The sequence below is a fragment of the Callithrix jacchus genome, chromosome 8 (genome assembly GCF_049354715.1).
Source record: "Callithrix jacchus isolate 240 chromosome 8, calJac240_pri, whole genome shotgun sequence".
NCBI lineage: Eukaryota > Metazoa > Chordata > Mammalia > Primates > Cebidae > Callithrix > Callithrix jacchus.
This window is the reverse complement of record NC_133509.1, coordinates 125,377,309-125,397,290: the sequence shown is the minus strand read 5'-3', so window position 1 is coordinate 125,397,290 and position 19,982 is coordinate 125,377,309. Positions and strand designations below refer to the sequence as shown.

General features: G+C 53.2%; 1 long non-coding RNA gene across 1 annotated transcript; it reads right to left on the bottom strand.

Moving 5' to 3' along the window:
* Positions 1–78: 78 nt before the first annotated feature.
* LOC128928858 (uncharacterized) lies at positions 79–16,881 on the bottom strand. The gene is made up of 3 exons (XR_008474548.2): positions 16,618–16,881; positions 1,516–1,610; positions 79–1,253 (listed from the first exon to the last, which is right to left on the bottom strand). It is a non-coding gene; the product is annotated as an uncharacterized LOC128928858 (long non-coding RNA).
* Positions 16,882–19,982: the final 3,101 nt, after the last annotated feature.

Genomic DNA, 19,982 nt, shown 5'->3' with positions numbered 1-19,982 from the left:
AGCCTGGGAGATGGAGGCTGCAGCGAGCAGTGATTGTGCCACTGCATCCCAGCCTGGGAGACACAGCAAGATCCTGTCTCAAAAGAATAATAATAAAATAAGTTGCTGTACCACTGTGCATGGTCACCTGCAGAGGGTGAAAGTGCCCACTCACATACCACTTGGAGGGTTGTCTGTAGCCACTGAAACCCAGACTCCAGCTTCCTGCAGGCTCTCTATCCAGCTGGACAGAAGGAGGAGCTGGTGCTGCTGCGTAGCCAGACGGAGCAGTGGAGGCTCACAGCAGGGGAGCGTGGGGCTGTCACCCATTCCTGCTTCCATGGTTTGTATGGGTAACTGGGAGGCAGCAGGCGACCCCATGGCTATGTCGTCCACAGAGAGATACCTCATTGCATGTGGAAACTCTTAGCATTCATACAACATATGCTGACCTTGTCAACCAATAAATGCCCATGGAGCATTTACTCTGGGCCAGGACATCCTCCAGATCTCTGCTGTGGTTCAGTGCCCCAAGGCCATTTTCTTTTTTTGAGACAGAGTCTCACTCTGTCACCCAGGCTGGAGTGCAGTTGCGATATCTTGGCTCACTGCAACCTCCGCCTTCTGGGTTCGAGTGATTCTCCTGCCTCAACCTCCCGAGTAGCTGGGATTATAGTCATGCGCCACCAAGCCCAGCTAATTTTTGTATTTTTAGTAGAGAAAGGGTTTCGCCATGTTGGCCAGGCTGGTCTCGAACTCCTAACCTCAAGTGATCCACCCACCTCAGCCTCCCAAAGTGCTGGGATGACAGGTGTGAGCCACCGCACCCGCTGGCCATTTTCCTTCAGCTTGTGGTGTGATCATTAAGTGCATCACACCTCTCTCCAGATCTAAGTCTCCTTGTCTGTAAAAACGGTAAAGAAGGTTTTGACTAAGAGATCCCTGAGCCTTTGTAACCGCGAATTTGCTAAGTTTAGAGATTATCAGGACCTCCATCAGAGGGACAGTAACAGGGGTTGAGCTAAGTGAAACATCAGTGCAAAGTGCTGGGCACAGAAGATTCACTTGACCCAGAGAGTCAAGGATGTAGAAATAGGAAAAACAGTAACAGTACCGTGGAGAAACCTGGCAGACATCACCTTCACCAGTCAACGAAGATCAGCATTCCCAGTGATGAGTCGTGTGAATACTAGGTACCCCCAGAAATGATGGGGTGAGCAGGGCATGTCACCTTGGTGGTCTTCTTCCCCCAAACCCATCACTCCAGCATAATCCTGAGAAAACATCAGACAAACCCAAACCGATGAACATTCTACAAAATACCTAACCAATACCCCTCAAAACTACCAAGAGCATGAAAAAAGAAAAGTCCAAGAAACTGACACTAACCAGAGAAGCCCATGAAGACATAACTGAATATTAGGTGGTGTGGGGTCCTGGATGGGAAAGGCACTATATTAGTAGGTCCTGACGCAATTAATGAAGATGGACCCAAGACTGGGTAATTTATAAAGAAAATGGGTTTAATTGACTCACAGTTCAGCATGGCTGAAGAGGCCTCGGGAAACACAATCATGGCGGAAGCGGGGGCAAACATGTCCTTCTTCACATGGCAGCAGAAAGGAGAAGTGCTGAGCAAAAGGGGAAAAAGCTCCTTATAAAACCATCAGATCTCATGAAAACTCACTATCACAGAACAGCATGAGGGTAACCGCCCCCATGATTCAGTTACCTCCCACTGAGTCCCTCCCATGACACTGGGGATTATGGGAACTACAATTCAGGATGAGATTTGGGTGGGGACACAGCCAAACCATTTCAGGCACGGTCGTATTATAAGCTGCTGACATCTAAATACAGTCTGGAGTTTGGTTCCTAGTAATGTACCAACGTCGGTCCCTTTGTTGGCACAAATGTGTCGGGTAACATAAGGGGTTACATTAGGGGAAACTGAGTGAAGGGTAAATGGGAATTCTCCATGTTTTCTTTTGCAACTTTTCAGTGAATCTAAAATTATCCCAAACTTAATAGTTTGTTTTTTTCAAAGTAAAGTCTAGGCCAACAAGCATATGAAAAAATATTCAACATCATTACTCATGAGGGAAATGCAAGTCAAAACTCCAAGAGATACCACCTCACACCCACTAGGCTGTCTATAATCAAAAAGACAGACGATAACAAATGTTTGTGCGGGCGTGGAGAGATTGGAACCCTCGTGCGTTGCTGGTGGAAATGTAAAATGGTACAGCCGCTCTGGAAAACGGTTTGGCAGTTTCTTAAAAAGTTAAACATAGAATTATCCAGGAATTCCTCTCTTAAATTTCTACCCCAGAGAAAGGAAATACATGTACAAACATAAATACAAAGACTTCTCCGCAAATGTTTATAGCGGCTTTGTTTGTAATAGCCAAAAACTGAGCAAAATCCAGATGTCCACCAACAGATCAACTGTGGTCTGCCCATACGACGGGCTTGGTGCCTGCTGCAACGTGGGTGAATCTCCAGATAGTGCTGACGAGTTGAAGGAGCCAGTCAAAAAACAACATGCTGGGTGATTCCATTTATATAAAACTCTAGAAAATCTGGTCTAATCTAGAGTGACGGAAAGCAGACCCATGTTTGCCTGAGGCAAGGAGCCTTGGGGACGGAGGGGGCTGGGGGAGGGATTTCAAAGGCGATAAGGACATTTTGAGGGTGATGGATATGTTCCCTATCTTAACTGTGGCGATGGCTTCATGGATATATACAAATGTCAAAACATACCGAGCTGTTTACTGCAAATGCTTCTACTTTATTACATGCCAATCACATCTTTATAAATCAAGTATTAAAAAAAAAAAAAAAGGCCTGGAGGCTGGGCGCAGTGGCTCACACCTGTAATCCCAGCACTTTGGGAGGTCTAGGCTGGTGGATCACAAGGTCAGGAGATCGAGACCATCCTGGCTAAGACAGTGAAACCTCATCTCTACTAAAAATACAAAAAATTAGCCAGTGTGGTGGGGTACACCTGTAGTCCCAGCTACTCTGGAGGCTGAGGCAGGAGAATCGCTTGAATCCGGAAAGCAGAGATTGCAGTGAGCCAAGATTGTGCCACTGCCCTCCAGCCTGACAACAGAGCGAGACTCAATCTCAAAAAAAAAAAAAAAAAAAAAAAAAAAAAGACCTGGAAATGGAGATGAGGACAGCCTGGCCTCAGTCTCCTCACCTGCAATATGGGGATCCCAGTATGCCTTGCACCCCCTGAGAGCTCCAGGCTTAGGAGGAGACTGAGGTGAGCCCTGCTTCTGGCCAGAAACCCCAAGGCCCTAACTCCTAGGGCTGGGCGGCTACAAGGCTCAGGCTATTGCCCCTCTGGGGATGGATGGGTGCAAGGCCCCTCCAGGGGCATGGCCTGTTTTGGGCAGGCGGTGGCTGGTGGGGGAAGGATGGGGAGGTCCCTTTCTTTTTTCTTCTTGACTAAAAAAATGCATGATGCTACATGTGCTTTGAGATTTTCAACACAATTATCTAAAAATAGTGTGGGCCACCACAGCCTGATTCCTTTTTAGGAAGGGTTTTGGGAGCCCAGCCTGTCCTGGCGGCCAGCTCAGGAAGTGGAGGCTTGTCTGGGTGGGGCCAGGGCTGCAGTGACCCTTCCCTTGCTCCAGCCACGCCCACCCCATCTCCCACCTCACTGAGAGCTGGGCTGCCAGGAGTGCATGGTGGAGCAGCCAATGGCTTCCTGGGCTGGGCCACAGCCCCAGTGAATTTCAGCCCTGTTGCTAGGGCACTGCATGATTTCTCTATGCCTCAGTTTCCCCAACGGGAAAGTGGAAGTCGATCACAGTCAATGAGGGCCAGCAGAGACAGGAAAGACGCTACCGAGGGAGGGTTGACGGGTGCCTGCTTCCCAGCTGTGTCTCTGTCCTCCCAAAGTCAGGCGAAGCATCCGGGTGGCCTGGACAAGTCTGACATCTTCCTGCACCACCCAGGCCTTGGGGACCAGCAGGGTGAGACCCAAGGCCTGGACTCCAGAGGCCAACAGTGGCCAGCTCAGGCCAGCTCAGCCCAGCTCCACTGCTCGCCCTCTGCTGACATGCCCTGCCCCTTCAAGGAGATAAAGGTCAGATCCTGCACGTGGCCTCCTTTTTTTCTAGGAAGGCCCAGCTCAACCCCCTGTCCACCCACAAGCAAAGGCCTTGGCCCACTGCCATAGTGGCCCCCAAACACCGCGTGGCCTATGGCTGGGGCCTGGCCTGTCATGACTGTGGGCGAGGTCAGGACACATTTTCTCACCACCTGCTGTGAGCCTGCTTCTCTTCTAAACTTGAAGGCCCAGTTTGTATCTCTGAGAATCTGTGGTCCAAGAAAGAACAATTCAGCAACTCCTGTAATTTCAAAATGACTCAGAGCCTTGTATTTCTCTTTTTTTTTTTTGAGACAGAGTCTTGCTCTGTCACCTAGGCTGGAGTACAGTGGTGCGATCTCGTCTCACTGCAGCCTCTGCCTCCCAGGTTCAAGCGATTCTCTTACTTCAGCCTCCGGTGTAGCTGGGATTACAGGCGCATGCCACCACGCCTGGCTATTGTATTTTTAGTAGAGACAGGGGTTCACCATGTTGGTCAGACCGGTCTCAAACTCCTGACCTCGTGATCCTCCCGCCTCAGCTTCCCAAAGTGCTGGGATTATGGCTTGAGCCACCACTTCCAAAAACTTTGAGGGAGCTTTAAGCACCCAGCTCCTGGGTGTCCCTCCTTCCTCTGATCAGTTGGTGACCAGCTCTGTGGAACCCAGGGACTGCCACAGCCAGTCTGCAGGCTCACATGTGTACACACAGATGTGCACCGTGCACACATCCAGGTGCCACACCTCCCTGGGAGCAGGGAGGTATGGAGGGGGCTGGGCCGCCTCCTCGAGCTGTCAGGCCTGCCTCCCATGGGCTTCTGTTTCCCTGGCAACCACCACAGGCTCAGGGCCGGAAGCCAAAGGACCAGATCCCCTCTCCTCCACTGTGGTGCCCATGCGGGGCGGGGTCTCTCTTTGAGTGCTCTGGCCACAGCTGGTTTTACAGAGAGGTAAGAGGAGGGCAGAGGGTGGCTGCAAAAGAGGACAGGATTGGCCAGGGGCCGAAGAAGGCCTACGCTGCCCTAACTCCCCCCAGGCACATCCAGCTCCCCAGAGAGATCTCAGGAGACAGGTGATGGGACGGGCGCCCCAGAGGCCAGAGAATGCCTGCAGCCAGGAGTAAGGGGAGGCACCCATCCGCTGTACGAGGAGGAGTCACCCCTGTGGTCCCCACCAGGCCAGGCCAGGACCAGTGCCTGGAGGAAGCCACTCCTGGCCGCAGTCCCCGTGGCTTCTCCCCCACACTACTCCTGGCTGGTTTCCCTGACCAGAGCCTCCCTCCCCTGGTGCCGTCCGCTCTTCTGTTCCTTTCAAATTTCCCCAAGTGGTCCCTGCATCCTCACAGACACCCCCACGTATCCTACTCACGCAGAAGGGCTTGAAACCCAGAGCTGGCACTCTTCCCATAGCAATGGGGGAGGTGAGGAGTTTGCCCTTGACTTGCGTTGCCCGCAGTGACGCACTGTTGTGAGTGAGTGTTGAGCTGAAGGTCTCTCCCTACCTCTGTTTCTCCCACAGGGGTCTTAGCCTGAGTGCCCTATGCTAGCACGATTGCTGAGCCTGCCTCACTGAGCACAGTGCTACGTTCAGCAGGCAGCCACGTGCACAGCACACCGCACAAGGGGCCCCACAGGCGGTGCTCTGGGTGTCCTTCTCCCTACCCCTGCCCAGGCATTCAGGGAGTGAGCAGAGAACGGAGGACGAGGTCAGCTCTCCTGGCCTCACTGGAGGCCACAGCCATGGGTGCTGGAGTCAGCCTCCCTGGGTTTCAAGTCCTGGGTCCACTGCCTATCTGCTGCACGACTTTCAGTCTGTCACTTGCCCTCTCTGTGCCCCACCTTACTCATCTGAAAATGAGGCGTAACAAAGGCACCTACCCATGGATTAGTTGGTTGTAAAAATCAAATCTGATCATGTCTTGAAAGCCTCAAGTTCAAGGTACCTCATGCAGTGAGCCTCAGCTATTTGGTTTAGAGGAGCACGAGGCAGGAAGAAGCCAGAGATTTGCCTTCTTGCCCCTGTCCCTCTTACATGGGTCACTTCCCATGGGAGTTCCAGCTCTGGGCCTCACTTTCCCCAGCTAGGTGCTGAGAAGGTGAGGCTCGCCACTGACACTGTCTCTAGCTGTCTTGTCTCCTACAGGCCAGGACTGCAGGGGATTCAGGAAGAGCCACGGGCAGCCAGTTGCTGTATGATGTTGGACAGATCACCCCTCCCGGGTCCCCTGTCCTATAAGAGGCTCCAGCTGGTGCTGCTCCCTCCTAAACACCTTTGTGAGCTGTGGAAAACATCCGAGACCTCTCGAGGTCCTTCTAGCTGGGGCCCGCCACATGCCAGGCTTCCACGGCACCCAACCCGGCAAGGTCACAGCTCCCAAGAGGCTGGACACTTGCTTGAGGGCTCAGCAAGAACAAAGCTGGTCTCTGCACCTTGCCCTGTTGGGCCCCAAGACCTCTGCTACAACCGTCTCCTGCCTGGGCCCGTGGCCCCCACCCTACCTTCCAGAAAGTTCTCCCCCAAGTTCCTGGGTGAGAGCCAGTGGCCCTGGCATGTGACAGTGTTTGGCTTTCTCCCATCAGAAGAGCAATGTTTTCCTCTCCTTGCCTGTACTTTCTTTTAATGACTTTTTGGCCCAAGGCCCAAGCTGGATCAAAGCCTCCCTGGGGGAGGACAGTAGGGGAGGACAGCGAGTTTGCTGTGAGAAAATCATGAAGGTGAAGCTTATGGCTTAGGGGCTGGAGAGGACAGATAGACCCAGGGGGCAGGGCTGCCTCTGGCTCCAAATGGGGAAGGGGTGTGCAATCGCTCTCTCTCCTCCTCTCACCACAGATGCAGAAGAGGAGGTGAGGACAAGGAGCACGGGAGGATGGAAAAAGGAGCCCTTTAGGATGAGGTGAGAACAGGAGTTTCCCAGTGTGTTAGCCGTGACCGGACAACCTCTGGGTCTGAGCTTGAGGTCCCAGTGGACCCCTGTCTTCAGAGAAGCCTGAAAGATCTGGTTGGATAAGGAAGGGAGTGGAGGTGGGGCAAGGAGCCTGGGACTGTCTCTAGGAGATTTTGATTCCTTTCACCTTCCTTGTGTCTCACTCAGCACCAGCCCCTCCCCACCTGCCAGGCCAGACCCCACCGGAGAAGCCTGGGAAGTTCCACTTGACTTGGCAGATCCCGGTCTCAAGGGAAAAGGAAGCCCTCCTGAGAGTAGCTGCCCTGTAGCTGGGCCTCAAAGGGGCCAGGAGGGGAAAGGGCCAGGACCTGCAAAACACACCTGCTGATGGCAGCCTCAAGCAGCCCCTCGGGGCAGGGGTGGGGGGCGTGTGAGTGGTAAACAGAAGGGAGGTGGCTCCCCCCTTGGGAGCTGCTGTGATGCTGCTGTTGATACTGTTTTGGAGAGGGAGCAGGAGGCAGCCACCATGGAGCGCAGGGCCCCAGGGAACCAGAGAGAGCCACTGCAGCACCACCAGTCCTGATGGAGCACAGCATCGGGGAGACCCAGCAAAGATTTGGGTGAGGGGCCCAACTGCACCTCTACGGGCTAAGCAGAGACACTCCCTCTAGACAGAGTCACCGCGGTGTGTCCAGAATGCCTTGGGTTTCATACACACTGACCTAAGTGACTTTGCATGTACACACACCCTGCACACATGTTCCCATGCACTCTTACACACATGTGCTCACACCCTGCACACACACCCTTGCACACAACTACACACATACAAACTTGCACACATATACACACTCGCACACAACCCTGCACTCACAGGTTTGGCGTGTGGCCACGTGGTTTAAGTCTCAGCATCACCACTTCTTGGCTCTAAATGTGGGCATTCCGCTTAGGCTCTCTAAGCCTCAGTTTCCCCATCTGCCAGGGAGAGCCAGTGCTCTTTGTCTTACCTCTGGGTGACTGTGAGGGTGGCATGCTAACTGCCAGCTGAGACCCATGTAAGTCATTGTCCTCCCCATTTAGTTGAGGAAACCGCATCTCAGCACAGTGAAGGGAGTGGCCCAAGCACCTGGGCCAAGTAGCAGGATGGGGCCTGAATCACATTTTGAACGAGAGGTCACCTGGACATCACCCATTCATCATTCACTCATGTGTGTCCACATGAGTCAGCAATTTGTGCACACTCATAGATGCACACGATGGTAATAATGGCCACCATTCATGGGCAATTACCACAGGCTGGGCATTGCGCTAAGTGCCTTACCTATGCTCACACAGCACCTCACACCGCAGTGCCTCCCTGATTTGTTTAGCTGCAAGTAACAGAATTCAGCTAAACCAGAAATATAGCCATTGTTATTTCACCCTGATCATAGGCAGTTTCAGGGTGGCTTGGCAGCTTGGTGAGGTCATCAAGGACCCAGGTTCTTTCCCTCTCTCCGCCCACCATCCTCAGTGTTAACCTCATGCCACATAGTTGCAGGATGGCTGCTGCAGCACTGGCCATCACGTCTACACTCCAGCATGAAAGAAAGTGAGGGTGGACTTAAGACAACTCTCACACCATTCCCTTTTGTTAAGAAGCAAAATCTCTCCTAGAAGCACCACCCACAAGACTTTCCCTTACACTTCATTGCCTGAAATTGAGTCAGTGGCTCTCTAGCTGCACAGGAGGCTGGAAAGAAAGGGCCTGGCATAATTGACTTAGACAATGAATCAAGATTTAGCCCCCGGGCTCGGCGTTCTGCTGCCTTGAACAAAATCAGCTTTCTCTTGGCTAAGGAGAGGAGGTGAAGGTCGATGAAAATGTCAACCGCTGTGCCCTTGAGCACCATCCTTCATCCCTCCTCCAGGGGGCAGTGTGGGACAGAGGACACAGCAGACAAAGGGGTTTGAACTCGTGGGTTGGGGGACAGTGAGGGACCCCAAATTCTGATGCATCTACGTCCTTAAGGGCAGGCCTGCTGCAGACAGCTTCCTGGAAGCAGCAGGGGCTACATATCTGGTGTGTCCACCCCAGGCACCACAATCCAGGCCACAGTGGCTCATGTCCCTCAGCCCAGACACCTAGTTCTGTGGTTCTCAACCTCTGTTTCTTCCTGCCATGACACGTGGGTGGGATGGCTGCATGCCCATGGCAGTCCTCCCCTTCACCTGCCCTCGCCAAAACGTATCTGCCTGCAAGTGTGCAATGATGCTGTCATGGGGTAGCCTGGAGTCCCCTGTAACTAAAGACAACAGGAAGTCCGTGGCTCACCTCCCCCAGGCATCGCAGGGAGCCAGCCGAGAGCCCCTCATGCTCCAGTGACTGACTCGTGGAGCATCTGCGAAGATGGTTTGTTGTAAGGGCTGGCTGTCAGGTTCCTTCTGGAGGAAATGTTAATCCGGCCTGCCCTTCAGTCAGCACAGCCTGAGGACCAGCCCTGGCTGCGTGCTGAGGGCGGGGCTTAGCTGTGCAGGACCAGCCACAGGTCTCTTTTGGGAGGTGTGTCCCCGCTGGGATTTCATCTGAAAGCCCCCTCTCCAGGGTCCTGCCAATGCCATGTGTGCCCTGTGGGCCTTGGTCCAGGCCGTGCATTCGGGGGACGCTCTCTGAGCTGGGGCCCTAGCCGCTGTGCATGTGATGTTTGGGGTCCCTGACCCTGCAAATGCTCCAAGCTCCCTGGAACGCCCTTCCTGCCCACCAGCAGCTTCTGGCTGGTTTCCTTCTGCACGCTCTGCAGAGCTGGCCACCGCCTACCAAGCCTGGCTTCTTGCTTTATGTTAGGCTCTGCAGATCTCTGGCAGCTGCTGTCTCTGTCCCGGGCACTGGTAGAGGGAGGGGATGGAATCTTCTCCAGATCAGGGTCACAGATGGAAGCGGAAGCCCCTCCAGGCAGCGCATGGCCTCAGGACTCTTGCTGGGGGAGCCCCAAGAAATCTGGTATTTGCTGGGCGGTGCAGGACTCCACCCTTTGCACAGATCTCCCTCCCACTGTCTCCTCCCTAAACACTGATCACTGAACTTCTTATAAATGCTTTTGGGTATTAAGATGGGGTTTGGAAAGGTTGTGATGACACCACTGTCCTCCAGCCTGGGTGACAGAGCAAGGCCCTATCTCAAAGGAAAAAGAAAGACTGTGGCTGTAGATCCGGGTGGCCCTTCCCTTTGAGAGAGCACGTGGCAGGGAGTGGCTGGGTGTAAAGGGTGCACGTGCCGAAACCCAAAGAGAGGGAGTCCCCACAGGCCCCCACATGGCTGTGTCAGCAGCTCTGGCTTCCGGCAAGTGGTGGGAGGGGAGGGCGTGCTTCTCTGAAAAGGTTACTGAAGGTTGTTTCACTCAGAGGATTTGGTGCTTTGCATTCTCAATGCTTGGGGCTCAGAGCTGCAGGATGTGGGAGACACTGGGGTTTCAGCTCATCTCCACCCTGTGGGGGCAGGGGCAGGGGCAGGGGCAGGGGTAGGGCAGGGACTGGGTGTTCTCTCTGGCTGCTGCCACACTCCCTGCAGGGAGGGAGGGGGTTCTGGTGAGGAAGGGCCAGAGCTCAGGTGTTCACACCTGCTGTGTGCTGAGCCTGTGCGGTGTGCAGGGGACATGGGGCCCTGCCCCCGAGGAGTGTTCATCCCTGGAGAGGGGTTGATGGTCATGTAGGTCACCATGGAGCTGAGGTTCCCAAATGGGGGCAATTGTGTCTCTCAGGGACCATTTGGCAATGTCACAATAGGCAAGGGATGCTACTGGCATCTAGTGGGTAGAAGCCAGGGGCACTGTTAAAAATCCTGCTCTACACAGGACAGCTTCCCACCACATGGACCTGTCCAGCCCCCAAATATCAACAGGGCGTCTCTGGACCACCAGTGTGCTGCTGGGGAGCCACCGTCTGTCTGGCCAACTAACTCCGTGGTTGCAGGGCCTGGGGAATAGCGAGGAGCAGCAGGAGTACCAAGACTGGTGCACCCGATCCCCTCTCCTGGCGCAATGCTGCCTGGTCAACCGTGAGCTTGCTCATCAGCCACCAGCCCACGGCCATGGAGAGTGGCTTGTGGTCTTTGTTCGGCTGTGGGGTAGTGAGAGCCTGCTGGCCATAGGATGGTCCAGCTCTTTTCTCAGGCTCTTCGAGTCCCAGCACACACGGGGACCGGCTCTCCTCTCAGGGTGGCTGGGGTCCCCCCGGACTTGGAGAGATGCAGCCATAAACAGGGAGCTTTCTTCACGCTCAAGCATCCAGCCACCTCCTCTGGCCTGTCTTGCTCAGAAAATGGACAGGAGGTGGCTGGGCACAGTGGCTCATGCCTGTAATCCCAGGACTTGGGAGGCTGAGGAGGGTGGATCACGAGGTCTGGAGATCAAGACCATCCTGGCCAACATAGTGAAAGACCGTCTCTACTAAAAATACAAAAATTAGTTGGGTGCGGTGGCGCCTGCCTGTAATCCCAGCTACTTGGGAGGCTGAAGACGAGAATTGCTTGAACCCAGGAGGCAGAGTTTGCATTGAGTCGAGATCATGCCTCTGCACTCCAGTTTGGCAACAGAGTGAGACTCTGCCTCAAAAAAATAAAAAATTTATGGCCGGGCGTGGTGGCTCACGCCTGTAATCCCAGCACTTTGGGAGGCCGAGGCGGGTGGATCACGAGGTCAAGATATCGAGACCATCCTGGTCAACATGGTGAAACCCCGTCTCTACTAAAGATACAAAAAATTAGCTGGGCACGGTGGCGCGTGCCTGTAATCCCAGCTACTCAGGAGGCTGAGGCAGGAGAATTGCCTGAACCCAGGAGGTGGAGGTTGCGGTGAGCCGAGATTGCGCCATTGCACTCCAGTCTGGGTAACAAGAGCGAAACTCCGTCTCAAAAAAATAAAATAAAATAAAATAAAAAATTTAAACATTTAAAAATTAAAAAAAAAAAAAAAAGAAAAGAAAATGGACAAGAGGCTCCCGGTTGTGTTCCCGTTCCAAGACTTTCTTGCCCAGAGCACTGAGGCCCAGATGGGAACCACCAAAATAGGGCAGAGGCCACATCAGAGTCCACGCCTTACCTCATTTTTTGGAACTCCCCAGCTCCTTCCAGATAAAACCTCCATCTGCCCTTCTAGTGACATGACTTTGCTTTCACTTGCTTTTCTAACTGCCCCCCTTGTCCCTCTCAAAGCCCTGGACTCTTCGAAGTCCCTGTCCTCCTGCCACGGAGCCCACCTTCCACCCATCAACACTGACTTGCCTCCCCCGCCACGTCCCCACCCAGAAGCCCGAATTTCATGTTTCCTCTTTCATCACTCATGCCTCAGTGTCTCCATTCAGCACTTACTACATTAGAAATTCAAACAAAAGAAAATAACTTTAGTAATCAATTTTTTACAAAAAAAAAAAAACAACAAAACTTCTTGTACTTTCTGAAAACACAGAGAAGTGTAGAGAAGAAAACCAAAGCCTTAAAATGCTTCACTCCTAGAAAGCCACTGCCAAAGCTGAAGCACGTCCCTGCCTGTGTCTCAGCGCAGACACACACCAATAAATCCATATGTCCAACTCCACAGAAGCAGGATCTCTTTGCGGTGGCCGCTTGTTTGTCCATTAGTGTGACATGGAGAACTTTCCCTGTCAATACAAACACCCAGTTGTGGGAAAGTACTCCATGGGACCCACAGAGTCTAATCTAATTCTTCAGTTCCCTATTAATGGACATTTAGATGATTTCCAACTTTTTTTTTTTTTTTTTTTTTTGGAGACAGAGTTTTGCTCTTGTTGCCCGGGCTGGCAATGGTGCGATCTTGACTTACTGCAATTTCTGCCCCCAGGTTCAAGAGATTCTCCTACCTCAGCCTCCTGAGTAACTGGGATTACAGGTGCGCGCCAACATGGCCGGCTAATTTTTGTATTTTTAGTAGAGACAAGTTTCGCCATGTTGGCCAGGCTGGTCTTGACCTCCTGACCTCAGGTGATTCACCCACCTCGGCCTCCCAAAGTGCTAGGATTACAGGCATGAGCCACCCCGCTCAGCCCGATTTCCAACTTTTTATTTTAACAAACAAGACAGGATTGTCCAATGTCTACTTTGAACCAATGGTAATCATAAAGGTAGTAACTACAGTGCATTCCGCACGGTTTACACACCTGGCATTGCTCCAAGCACTTTATACACAGTTACTCACGCCTCCCCACCAAACTGTAACATGGGTACTGTGAGTGCCCATTTTACAGGCAGGTACAGTGAGGCACGGAGTTTATGCTACAGGTCAAAAGTTAGTAATGGGCAGTGCCTTCATAGCCAACTTGCCCACACTCAGGAAAATGTTTCTAATCTTTTGATAATCTAATGAGGTGTTGCAGAAAATCTCAATGTTGCTTTTATTTTCATTTTTGTTACTCAGAAATTGATTTTGATTTCTGTTTTTTTCTAAGTGTTGATAAGCCATTAGCATTCTTTGCTTTTTTTTTTTAAAGAGATGGATTCTCCCTCTGTCACCCAGGCTGGAGTACAGTGGTGCAATCATAGCTCACTGCAACTTTGAACTCCGGGGCTCAGGTGGTCCTCCTACCTCAGCCGCCTCAGTAGCTAAGACTTACAGGTGCACATCGCCATGCCCAACTAACTTATTTCTACTTTTATTAATTTTTCTTTTGTAGAGATGTGGTCGGACTGTGTTGCCCAGGCTGGTCTTGAACTCCTGATGTCATGTGATCCTCCCACCTCAGCCTCTCAAATAGTTGGAATTACAGGCATGAGCCCAGCCTTAATTTTTTAATGAATTACTTATCCATGTCTTTTTCTCATTTTTCAACTGAGGCCTTCACACTTTATTGATTTATTATAGTGCTTCATACACTGTGGAAGTAGCCCTTTGTTTTAGAGAGGGAGGCCCTGTGGGCAGGGATTGTCTCATCCTCACCACCTTTTCCTCAGCCTGACACAGAGTCAGTTGCCAATATCTGAGGTTCCAGGAGGCATGACACCTCATCGTTCAAAAGGGGGCGCTGGAAGCTCCTAGCACTTGATAGGGGCACCACCAATTTACCATTGACTCCAATGTCTGGTCTGCCCCCTTGGCCCAAATAATACCTCCCTGTGTTTGCTCAGAGCTTATAGAGTTCACAGGATGGACGTCCTCACACATTCATTTGATCTAATGCACATGCCGCCAGGCGAGCAGGTGTGATGGATGCATGAGACCCTTGTTAGAAATGACAAGACGAAGACGGGCTCATAACATATAACGCGACAAAGCACCCACGGCCAAGACCAAGGTCCAACACGCGGCTTCTTGGTCCAAGGCTCACCTGCTCCATCTCTGAGTAACAAATCAGAGGCCTCTTGCAACCTCAGTGTGCTAGTCAGAAGAATGGGTGGAATTTTCTGCCTGCAGAAAACAGGGACCTCTACAGGCCTGGCTCTCTGACACACATGGAGATGGGCACACAGCAGGCCTTGCCCCCGCCCCATTCCCCGCCCAGTTGGGCCAGGGCTGTGAGCCAGGCCAGCCTGCCTGTCAGAGAGCTCCCAGGGAGGGAGCCCCAGGAGCAGCCAGCAGCAGGCGGGCGGCACAAGGGCCCCTTTGTGCCTGTTGCTAAGGGCCCGGCTGTATTTACTCAGCCTCAGTAAACAGGAGGTGCTGAGGCCCTGCTCTGTTATGACAACTTCAACGGCATCTGCTTTCCTTCCTCAGGCTGCTCAGGCCCCAGGTAGCTACAGGTGCGTCCCCACAGTGGAGGGGGCTTCCCTGGGGCTGAGCTGGAGCTGAGGGACAGCGCTGGGGAGTATCAGAAGGGTCACTCGGCTCAGCCCCTGAGATGCTGATGGGGACGATGACACTGGAGGGGGGTCCCTGGCCCAAGGTCACAGAGGAGGGTAAGGCCAAAGCAGGCCTGACAGCTGCGGTCTGTCCTCTGCACAGCTATGATCTGGGAAGAGTCCACCTGTCCCTCAAACGCTAGTGTCAGCGGTAGGCTAGGTCCCCAGGACATTCCCAGGGAGGTTAGAAGGAGGCTGCCCAGCTCACCTCCACCCAGAAGTGTCTGGAACCAGGCCCTTGGAGGCTGAGAACAACCTGAGCTATGGTCATTTTTTAAGGGTCTTAATGTCTTACCAACACATGGAGATCATGTTATAAGAATCATAACATTGGCTGGGTACGGTAGCTGATGCCTGTAATCCCGGCACTATGGGAGGCCAAGGTGGGCAGATCACTAGGTCAGAAGTTCGAGACCAGTCTGGCTAACATAATGAAACCCAGTCTCTACTAAAAAAAAAAAAAAAAGCCAGGTGTGGTGGTGTGCACCTGTAATCCCAGCTACTTGGAAAGCTGAGGCAGGAGAATCACGTGAACCTGGGAGGCAGAGGTTGCCCAGAACCAAGATCACACCACTGCACTCCAGCCCAGGTGACAATGTGAGACTCTGTCTCAAATAAAAAAGGGAGGCCGAGGTGGATGGATCATGAGGTCAAGAGATCGAGACTATCCTGGCCAACATAGTGAAACCTCGTCTCTAAAAATACAAAAATTAGCTAGGCATGGTGGTGTGCACCTGTAGTCCCAGCTACTGGGGAGGCTGAGACAGGAGAATTGCTTGAACCTGGGAGGCGGAGGTTGCAGTGAGTTAAGCTCACACCACTGCACTCCAGCCTGGCAACAGAGCAAGACTCTGCCTCAAAAAAAAAAAAAAAAAAAAAAAAAAAGAATCATAATATTGTTTGTAATGCTTACGATGAACAATTAACACTTTCAGCCCCTTCTGGGGCAAGAGCCTAGTGGTAGCTACCAAGTAGTTACAGGATTTATTTCCGACACATCCAGGTTGAGGGGCCATAGGAAGTGCCCAGGTGATGGGACCCTCGCTGGTGGCTGTAAAACAAACTTCCCCTGGCCCTGCAGACTTCCTGGTTGGGCCTGGAGCTGTAACCTCCTTTAAAGAGAATGTCAAAGGCTTATGTTTGAGGCCCTCAGTACGCCAGAAGCCTCCTGTGACATGCCCTGCCCAAGATGGCCAGCAGCCAGGACTCCGGGGTGACCTTCAGCCAGTGCCCACCCTCTCTGACTCCCTTCCTCCTAGGGAGGGGTGAGCTTTGCTGGGGCTCTGTCTCTCCCCACACTGAGGACTCAGGAGGGCTTGGTGGAGGCTTTTCTGGACTGGAAACTGATTTCCAAGAATCCTCGTGACTCCTGGGCTGGTGCCTGGGGGCTTCTGCCAGGCAGGGGAGCTTCTCCTGCTGGAGTCCCACCCTCTTCTCCTGCTGGAGTCCCACCCTCTTCTCCTGCTGCACACAAAGGCTCTGTGTACTTTGGCATGGCCTGGACTCCAGGCAGGGAATCCTTTGGGGAGCCCAGCTGCCGTGTGGACTTCCTTTTAGGTGAGGACAACCTATCCTGGGGAGGCCTCTTTGCCCCAGGGCCACCCTGTTCTGGCAAACAACCCACAGCTCAGGGCTCAACCTGGGGTGGCTGCGATCCTGGCCCACTGTTCTTTAAAAGAGCCAGCTCTGGCTCTCAGCCTGGCAGGGGAAGGTCAGGGGCACACAAGGGCACACAGGCCCCTGCCCCTGGGCTGATACGCCCGGGATTGCCCACAGGTGAAGCTCACCCTGCAGTCTGGGGACTCCCAGCGGACCCTGCACTTACCCCCCAGCACGTTGCTCTGGCAGGTTCAAATCTGTCAGTGGGAGTTTCTGAGTGAGCCACAGGCAGATGGTGAACAGCAAGGACAGAGCAGGCCATGTGGGGCTGAGCCTGCCCTGAGCCTGCCCCCAGGTCCAGCCCTCAGCCCCCAGAGCTGGCCTTATTGTCCCCATTCACAGATGGAGAATCTGGAGCTTGCAAGGCCCCAGGGAGCATGGGGAGAATGCAGGGGACAATGCTGTGTCTAGAGATGGGCCTGGAATAACCGTGTGCCCATCCCCCACAGCTGCCTTCAGAGGGAAGCCGAGAGCCCACGTGGCCATCCAGCAGCCATGTGACATCAAGCACGTTGCTAGACCTCTCTGGGCCCCAGGGTTCATAAATAGTACCCACCTTATGGAGCTGCTGGATTAGAGAATCAATCCTTCCTTCCTTCCTCTTTCTTTCTCTCTCTCTCTCTTTCTTTCTTTCTTTCTTTCTTTCTTTCTTTCTTTCTTTCTTTCTTTCTTTCTTCTTTCTTTCTTTCTTTTTCTTTCTCTCTCTCTCTCTCTCTCTCTCTCTTTCTTTCTTCTCTGTCTCTGTCACCAGGCTGGAATGCACCGGTGTGGTCTTGGTTCACTGCAACCTCCACCTTCTAGGTTCAAGTGATTCCCCTGCCTCAGCTTCCTGAGTAGCTGGGACACAGGCACAGGTCACCATGCCAGGCCAATTTTTTGTGTTTTACTAGACACAGGGTTTCACCATGTTGGCCAGGATGGTCTCGATCTCCTGACCTCATGATCCACCTGCCTCAGCCTCCCAAAGTGCTGCAATTACAGGCGTGAGCCACCGTGCCTGGCAAATTCATACTTTTTAAGCACTTAGAAAATGCCAGAAATAATAATTACATACATTTCTCAAATAAAACAAATATATGCTAACGAGATGATGACAATTAGAATGGCAACGACTACAGGATGAAACTGTGTAGGGGAAAGCAAAACAGCTCGAGCCTGCGGACCTCAGAGAGTTCTTCAGCTGAGGTTCCTGCGATTCTGGGAGGGAGTCACTGCCTAAGGGGGTCTGGGCTGTACTGGTCCCCGGACCAATGTCTGGGAGGTTCTCTGAAGGCCGGGTGGCTCAGAGCCTTCCTCCTTGGCCTTCCCTGATCCCTGCTTGGCCTGGCAACGCACCCCACAGTGCTGGTTAAGACCCTTTTCTCCTGGGCACTCAGCCCTGTGGGGGTGTGAGGTCACACATCAATCGACCTCTGCTAATCTCACCCAGGTGGGGTTCTCTGTGCGTGGCTCTGTGCTGGGCATAGGTGCTTACAGGGGACACGGTGGAAGGTCCAGCCATCAGGGTGCCCTAAGGTGAAGGGCACACTGACCCGAACACACACTGACCCTGTCGGACTTCTGTGGGGGGTGGGGGAGTAGGCAATAGGAATGATGGTCCCAGGAACAGGAGAGGCCAAATCAAAGTGGCCTCCGAGAGGCAACAGGGCTCAGCCCCTGGGGCAGGAGTGTACACTGCCCTAGGACTTAGACTACTGTCCCTGTGTCAGAGGTGACAAAGCTGGAGCTCAAAGAGGTGAAGGGGCCTGCCCAAGGTCACAAAGCTAGTAAGGGCAGAGCAGCACCTCCCAAGCTCCTGGGGGTTCCGGTTGTTTCCAGGAACCAAACCTTGATCCATTCAAAAGCCAATTTTGATGTCCCTTCCTTTCCTGGGCCCTCCTTTCTGTTTTGTGTGGGGAGAAGCGACAGGAAAGAAGAGGAAGTCAGCGGGAGTCTGCTCGGACAGAAAGGAGGAACTCATGCTGATTTCCACGCCCAAGAAGGCAGGCACGGGGGCGGGGGGAGCTGGCTCTGTGGCCCTGGCTCCTGAGTTTCTTCCGGCAGAATGGTGACGGTGACGGGGGTGGGGTGAGGTGTGTGCTGGCTCACGCGAGTGACACATTGGGAGCAGAACAGCATGGTCTGATGAGAACAGCTGGGCTGTGTGCCCACCAAAGGTGAGGCAGGGTGAAGGGGGCAGTCAGAGCTGGGTGAGCCGGCAGAGATGGGAACATGGGGCCACCCGTGCCTGGCCTCGCTGCATCACGTGCAATAATGACAGTCACTGTTTGCTGCGTGCTACTGTGTGCCAAGCACTGGGCAAAGCGCCTTCTACACACTGCCTCCTCGATCCTCACAGCAGCACCAGGCGGGTGCTACTATCCCCCTTTCAGAGTAGGAAACAGACTCAGGGAGGTAAGAGATGTGGCCTTGGTCACAAAGCTGAGGTGCAAACCTGGGCGGACTCTGGAGCCTGGGCTTTGAGCCCCAGCCCCGCCCTGCCCCATCCCGTGGGTAAAAATATGGGTAACACTGATTGGCCCATATTTTCAGGCAAATACCAGTGCCAGGCTCTTTGGGCATCATTGTGCTGAGACCAGCTGAATGGGTGTGGGGGTGGGATTCACGGAAGAGCTGAGTGGAGTGGCTGCTCTCAGTCATCTTGGAAAGAAAGCCCATGAAAGAGGAGTGTCTGGGGTCCAGGAGGGAGAAGAGACTTTCTGCTCTCTCTGGGCTCACGTGTTTCCCTTCAGAGGCCTGAAGTGGTTCCGGTGGTGGCTGAGTTTTCCCAGGTCACATGGAGGCAGCTGGGAGTTAAAGACAAAACTATGCCTCAGTTTCCACCCTTGGTGGTGGAGGTGGCAGCAGGAGCTCAGAGCAGGAAACAGTTTCTAGGACAGCCAGTACTGAGGTCTGGTTTATTCAATGACATTGGCTAAGGCTGGGTAAGGAGGACTTTGTTCAGGACCAGCATGATAGGTACAGGGCCTACTGCAACAGGGTCTCACCGAGGGAGAGAGGAATTGGCTCAACTTCAAATAGCAGCTGGACAGGTGGGGATTGATAGCCGAGGGCAGGGTGGGCGTCAGTGGATGGAAAATCCCTGAGAGGAAACATCTGGTGAAACTGCTCCAACAAGATTCTTGCGGTAGGCAGGGTGACCAGACAGTACCTGTGGGATGGTGAAGGACGAGGAACCCCTTCAGGTAGTGACAGTGATCAGCCATCTAGGATAGGGGCTTCTGCCTAAACTGACTTCACAGGTTCTTTTGCTAAAACTGGATTTTACAAGGAAGTGCACAGATGGGTCTAGCAGAAGATTCAGCAGCCTGACTAAAGTTTGGCTGAGTCAGGAATCTTTGTCAAGACCATGACTGAGAAGGCCTCTGCCTCTGTTCAGGGGGCTTCTGCTCTGGCCACCCTAAGGAAGGAAGCAGCCTAAGAAGACAGGTGTCCCCATGCACCCCAAAGCCTGGGAACATGTGCAGAGGCCCGCTCCCCTGAGAAGGAGTCTCAGCAGATGCTAGAGGCGAGAGCAGAACACCACCTGCC